Genomic DNA, 7,042 nt, shown 5'->3' with positions numbered 1-7,042 from the left:
ACATTTACATCAATGAAAGCATATTTGGATTATCGAACAAAACTTTATGTGAGAGTGATTCTCCTGGGTTCTTGGCTGAACCCTAAGACTTATCAAGGGCTTTCCACCTTCTTTATGGCGTCTTTGTGGCTTATCTTTCTCCTTGAAAGTGGTGCCACCCATTATCACTACCACTTTTCGCTTGAAACCCTAAATTTTCCAATTTTTGTCAAAAACAAGTCATGTTCATAACTTTTGTTCTACAAATCATTTTTCAATGATTCTTGAGTCAAAATTGCTTCCCAAAACGTGAGGATTCACCTCATTTTGGTCTCGTTCAATTTTGAGTTCTATAACTTGAGATATAGTTCCGAGTTCATAAACGACGTTCTTCAACCCTTGTGCCTTTTTTTATCCAAGAAAGGTCATCTTCCAGAAATCCAGCAAGAGGATTCGTATCATTTGGTCATCAGAGCTTTGGTTCTAGGGTTTGAGAACTATTATTGCTGGAATTTTGTGGTAACATCCTTCTTTAATTATTTCTCATTACCTTGATATTACCTTGTGTTATTTCTCTATTGCTGAACCATTGCAAAATTTAGGCCTTTGTAGTTAGTTTAAAAAAAATTATTACAGAAAATTGATACAAAAAATATTTAAAAAAATGATGGTTGAATGGTTAATGCTTTTAGAATAACTACAATTCAATTTTCCAAGGTAATATATTGGTTTGGTTGAAGGATTGTTGCTAGCATTCTATTTTCAGTTTTAATTCTACAAATTCCTTGTTTTGTACCTATAGTTTTGTGGCTGTTTTTCTTCATCTTTTCCAAACCTTTTTAGCCTACCCTAAGTTTTTGACTTAACACAATTCGGGTGGATTGTCCTTGATGTGGTCTCTTTCTTTTTGATTCACTTAAGAACTCAAGAAATTCTAGAGTGGAAAAAGGCAATAGTGCATATTATTTTTTTTTAAAAAAAAAGCCATATTAGAGTGATAAACTTGAGGGTGGTGAGGGTAAAAAAAAAAATAGCAACTGCAATTTTCTTGTTATGTTTGATTTGTTTATTTAAGATGACAGGAAATAATGCTAAAGATGGAGTAGGACTTTCTCAACTCCAAATGCGAGCTTTGAGACAACATTTGGAGAGGTTGATAAAGCAACATAATGATGAGCTCCACGAGAGATTGGACCAATTGGAGAATAGAAGACATCATGAAGAAGAAAGGAGGAGACGAGGAAATGATGGTGTTCCTAGACAAAACTGAATTGACGGTGTTAAACTCAATATTCCTCCATTTAAGGGGAAAAGTGATCCGGAGGCATATGTGAAGTGGGAACTAAAAATTGAGCATATTTTCACTTGTAACAACTATAATGAGGGCCAAAAAGTGAAGTTGGCAGCCGCAGAGTTTTTGGATTATGCACTTGTATGGTGGAATAAATTACAAAAGGAGAGAATGAGAAATGAGGAGTCATTGGTGGAAACTTGGACTGAAATGAAAAGAATCATGAGGAAGCGATATGTGCCGACTAGCTATGCTAGAGATGTGAATTTTAGACTACAAAAATTGACCCAAGGAAGTAAGGGAGTTGAAGAGTATTACAAGGAATTAGAGGTGCTTATGATGCAAGCCAACATTTAAGAAGATGAGGAGGTAACCATAGCCCGTTTCCTTAGTGGTTTATCTAATGATATTCGAGATATTGTTGAATTACAGGAATTTATGGAGATAGAGGACTTGTTGCACAAAGCAATTCAAGTGGAGCAACAACTCAAAAGAAAAGGGGTAGCAAGGAGGAGTTCTTCCAACTTTAACACTACTAGTTGGAGGGACAAAAACAAGAAGGAAGGGGCTGCCACTTCTAGTAATTTAGCACCTATTTCTCAAGGGAAAACTTCATCAAAGTCCTTGGAACAGCCTAATAAAAAGAGTAAAGATATGAAGTGTTTCAAGTGCATGGGCATGAGACACTATGCTTATGAGTATCCTACCAAAAAGACCATGATTCTCAAGGATAATGGGGAGTATACTAGTCAATTTGAAACTAGTGAGGGAGAAGAGAGTGAAGACATGGAGGAAGAAGAGGCCACAGAGGGAGATTTGTTAATGATTAGGAGGTTGTTAGGGAGCCAATTGAAGCCTTTGGATTAGTCCCAAAAAGAGAACATTTTCCACACTAGATGTTCTATCAATGGGAAGGTTTGCATGGTTATTATTGATGGAGGGAGCTGCACCAATGTGGCTAGTGCTAGATTAGTGTCAAAGCTAAATTTGGCCACTAAACCATATCCTAGGCCATACAAACTTCAATGGCTTAGTGAGGATGGAGAGGTACAAGTAAGTCAGCAAGTAGAAGTGGAAATTTCCATTGGAAAATACAAGGATAAGGTGCTATGTGATGTAGTTCCAATGGAGGCTAGCCATATACTTTTGGGGAGACCATGACAATTTGACACTAGAGCCATCCATGATGGCTATTCCAACAAGATCTCTTTCATGCACCAAGATAAAAAAAATTGTACTTAAACCATTGAGTCCTAAAAAGGTGTGTGAGGATCAAGTGAGGATGAGAGAAAAGATTGCTCAAGAGAGGAAATAATTGCAAAAGAGAGTAGTCTTAAAAATGAGAATGACACACTTGAGAGAAAAAATAGTGAAAAGAAAAAGAGTGAAGCGCTTGAGATAAAAAAGTGTTGTTTGGCAAAGAAAAGTGAGGTGAAGAGGTTATTTCTTGCTAAACAGCCCCTATACCTATTGTTTTGCAAAAATCAAATTTTGAATATTAACAATTTTGATGATTTTGAATTGCCTACTAGTGTTAAATCTCTTTTGCAGGATTTTCAAGATATTTTTCCTTCAAGTGTACCAAGTGGTTTACCACCATTGAGGGAGATTGAGCATCAAATTGATCTCATTCCAGGAGCATCTTTACCCAGTAGGCCAGCATATAGAAGCAATCCACAAGAAACAAAAGAAATTCAAAGGCAAGTGGATGAGCTAATGAGCAAAGGATGGGTAAGAGATAGTATGAGTTCATGTGTTGTACCAGTAATTTTAGTCCCTAAAAAGGATGGAACATGGAGAATGTGTTCAGATTGTAGAATCCTAAATAACATCACCATAAAATATAGGCATCCTATACCTAGGCTTGATGATTTGCTTGATGAATTACATGGTGAATGTTACTTCTCTAAAATTGATTTAAGAAGTGGATATAATCATATTAGGATTAGAGAAGGGGATGAATGGAAAACTGCTTTTAAAACAAAATATGGTTTGTATGAATGGTTGGTTATACCTTTTGGTTTAACTAATGCACCTAGTACTTTCATGAGATTGATGAACCATGTTTTGAGGGAATTTATTGGCACATTTGTTGTGTTGTACTTTGATGATATTCTTGTCTATAGCACTACTCTAGAGTTGCATCTTGAACGTTTGAAATCTATTTTGTGTGTGCTTAGAAAGGAACAATTGTATGCCAATCTTGAGAAATGCATTTTTTATATTGACCACGTTGTATTCCTTGGCTTTGTTGTTAGTTCTAAGGGAATGCAAGTGGATGAGGAAAAGGTTAAGGTCATTCAAGAATGGCCCACACCTAAAACTGTGAGTGATGTAAGGAGTTTTCATGGTTTGACAAGTTTTTATAGGAGGTTTGTTAAAGACTTTAGCACCTTGGTAGCACCTCTTAATGAAGTGGTTAAAAAAGATGTGGTTTTTAAATAGGGAGAGAAACAAGAAGAGGTTGTGCTGCCCTAAAACAAAGGCTAACAAATGCACCCATTCTTACTTTGCTTAATTTTGATAAATCTTTTGAAATTGAATGTGATGCATCCAATGTGGGAATTAGGGTTGTTTTGTTACAAGAAGGTCATCCAATTGCTTATTTTAGTGAAAAGTTAAGTGGGGCTACTCTTAACTATTCCACTTATGATAAAGAATTGTATGCCTTAGTAAGGGCTTTAAAAACATGGCAACATTACCTTTTACCCAAGGAGTTTGTGATCCATAGTGATCATGAATCCCTGTAGTACTTAAAGGGACAAGGCAAGCTTAACAAAAGGCATGCCAAGTGGGTTGAGTTTTTGGAACAATTTCCCTATGTCATAAAACATAAAAAGGGGAAAGGGAACATTGTTGCCGATGCTTTATCTAGGAGACATGCATTACTTTCCATTCTTGAAACTAAGTTGTTTGGACTCCAATCTATGAAAGAAATGTATGTGAATGATGAAGCTTTTGGTGATACATATGTTGCATGTGAAAAGATGTCTCAAAATGGTTATTATAGACATAATGATTTTTTATTTAAGGAAAACAAATTGTGTGTGCCTAAATGTTCCATTAGAGAATTGCTTGTTAGTGAATCACATAAAGGGGGATTGATGGGTCATTTTGGGGTTAAAAAGACTTTGGAAACTTTGCAAGAACATTTCTTTTGGCCTCGTATGAAACGTGATGTACATAAATTTTGTGAGCATTATATTATTTGTAAAAAGGCTAAATTCAAAGTGATGCCACATGGTTTATATACTCCTTTGCCTATTCCCAAATATCATTGGATTGACTTGTCTATGGACTTTGTTTTGGGGCTGCCTAGAACAAAGAGTGGCAAAGATTCTATTTTTGTTGTTGTTGATAGGTTCTCTAAGATGGCTCACTTCATACCTTGTAAAAAGGTAGATGATGCTTGTCATGTGGCAGAATTATTCTTCAAAGAGATTGTGAGGCTCCATGGATTGCCTAGAAGCATTGTGAGTGATAGGGATGCCAAGTTCTTAAGTCACTTTTGGAGGACTTTGTGGGGAAAGCTAGGTACTAAATTGTTATTTTCTACTACTTGCCACCCACAAACCAATGGACAAACCGAAGTAGTCAATAGGACATTAGGCACCTTACTTAGGACTGTTTTAAAGAAAAATCTTAAGTCTTGTGAGGCATGTTTGCCTCATGTAGAATTTGCATATAATAGGACTGTCCATAGCACAACAAATTATTCTCCATTTGAAATTGTTTATGGTTTTAATCCCTTAACTCCTCTGGATTTGTTGCCTATGCCTAACATTTCTATTTTTAAGCATAAGGAAGGGCAAACTAAAGCAGATTATGTGAAAAAGTTGCATGAGCATGTGAAAGCTCAAATTGAAAAGAAAAATGAGAGCTACGTTAAGCAAGCAAACAAAGGGAGGAAGAAAGTTGTATTCCAACCCGGAGATTGGATTTGGGTGCATACAAGGAAGGAAAGGTTTCTAGAACAAAGAAAATCCAAACTCCAACCTAGAGGAGATGGTTCTTTTCAAGTATTGGAGAGGATCAATGATAATGCTTATAAAATTGACCTCCTAGGTGAGTATAATGTTAGTGCAACATTTAATGTTTTTGACTTGTCTCTTTTTGATGCAGTTGACGAAGCGTTGGATTTGCAGTCAAATCCTCTTCAAGAGGGAGGGAATGATGAGGACATGGTTAAGGACAAGAGGAACAACGCACTTGAAGGACTTGGGGGACCTATGACTAGAGCAAGAACTAAGAAGGCTAAGAAGAATCTAAACCAAGTGGTAGCAACAATTCTTGAAGTTGCCCCTAAATTGGAGGACTTAGAGCCTAAATTGGTTCATTGCATTGTTCCAATTGAAGACCCTTGATGCAAGAAGGGCTGCTAGTATTTTTATTTTATTTTTAGGGTTTTAAAAGCATTGTATGCTACTAAATAAAGTTTGTCATAAGTTTAAGTGGGCTGTCATATAGGCATACGAATTTAGCCAAATAAATTCTAGTTATTATTATTTCTTTTATTTTCATTATGTTTTAATGGGCTAGCTGGCCCATAATAACTTTTAGGGTTTTGTAACTGCTAAGTGGCAGCTCCTATATATATTCACATTTACATCAATGAAAGCAGATTTGGATTATTGAACAAAACTTTGTGTGAGAGTGATTCTCCTGGGGTTCTTGGCTGAACCAAGTCTGAGACTTATCATGGGCTTTCCACCTCCCTTGTGGCGTCTTTGTGGCTTATCTTTCTCCTTGAAAGTGGCGCCACCCATTATCACCAACATGTTTCGTTTGAAACTCTAAATTTCTCAATTTTTGTCCAAAACAAGTCCTGTTCATAACTTCCGTTCTACAAATCCTTTTTTAATGATTCTTAAGTCAAAATTGCTTCCCAAAACGTGAGGATTCACCTCGTTTTGGTCTTATTCAATTTCGAGTTCTATAACTTGAGATATAGTTCTGAGTTCGTAAATGATGTTCTCCAACTCTTGTGCGCTTTTTTTATCCAAGAAAGGTCCTCTTCCAGAATTCCAGCAAGGGGATTCCTATCACTAGGACCTTGAAAAAAGGAACTAGTTTTTTCCTATGGTCAATTTATACACAGATTCTAGCAAACCTATCTCTAGAAAAGATATAGGTATTAGGGTTAATTTTAAGCATTAAACCCAGGCAAGATTCTACGTCCCCCAAAATATTTTTATTGTATAATTCAAGAGTAAGGTTTGGGATACGAACCCAGTCAACTACTTTCCTAAATGTGTGGTCTTTAGGCCTTAACAGAAGCCTTCTACTCTGGACTAGAAGGTAATGGTCCAAGATTAACAAAGGACTCTCAAATAAAACGTATTTGTAGTCCTCATTATTATCAAACTTCACTATAAAGTATTCATTATTCAAATCTAAGATTTTTAAAGAGTCATTCCTCCTCTAAAGATTGTCTAATTTTGTATTCAAATAGTTGAAACTTACTAATTTTCCTAACATTTTTACTATCAGAGAATATTTCTGAGGGAGCACCATTGTTCATAGTCCTCTAGGGAAACTTCTAGGTCAAGATATTTGTGGGCAAGTATACCTATTAAAAAATAATAAAGTATTTTAAAAGAAGTTCTCAAGTTATCGTCCCACATAAATTATTTTCAAGTGCCAAAAACACATTGATTTAATTGTTTAAACTGAAAAGATGCATAGTGAATTGAAAACAAGAATTTAAATTCAAATAGCAATTAAAAAGACAATAAAGCAATTTTTGACAGAAATTGGAAGGGATGAGCCTAG

General features: G+C 35.8%; 1 pseudogene; it reads left to right on the top strand.

The window, feature by feature from the left end:
* The first annotated feature begins 1,054 nt into the window (after positions 1–1,054).
* LOC113850924 lies at positions 1,055–5,634 on the top strand (annotated as a pseudogene).
* The last annotated feature ends 1,408 nt before the right edge of the window (positions 5,635–7,042 follow it).

The sequence above is a fragment of the Abrus precatorius genome, unplaced genomic scaffold (genome assembly GCF_003935025.1).
Source record: "Abrus precatorius isolate BTA unplaced genomic scaffold, Abrus_2018 Scaffold9, whole genome shotgun sequence".
In the NCBI taxonomy this organism is placed as follows: domain Eukaryota; kingdom Viridiplantae; phylum Streptophyta; class Magnoliopsida; order Fabales; family Fabaceae; genus Abrus; species Abrus precatorius.
The sequence above is the reverse complement of the archived record's forward strand: the minus strand, read 5'-3'. Positions and strand labels throughout refer to the sequence as shown.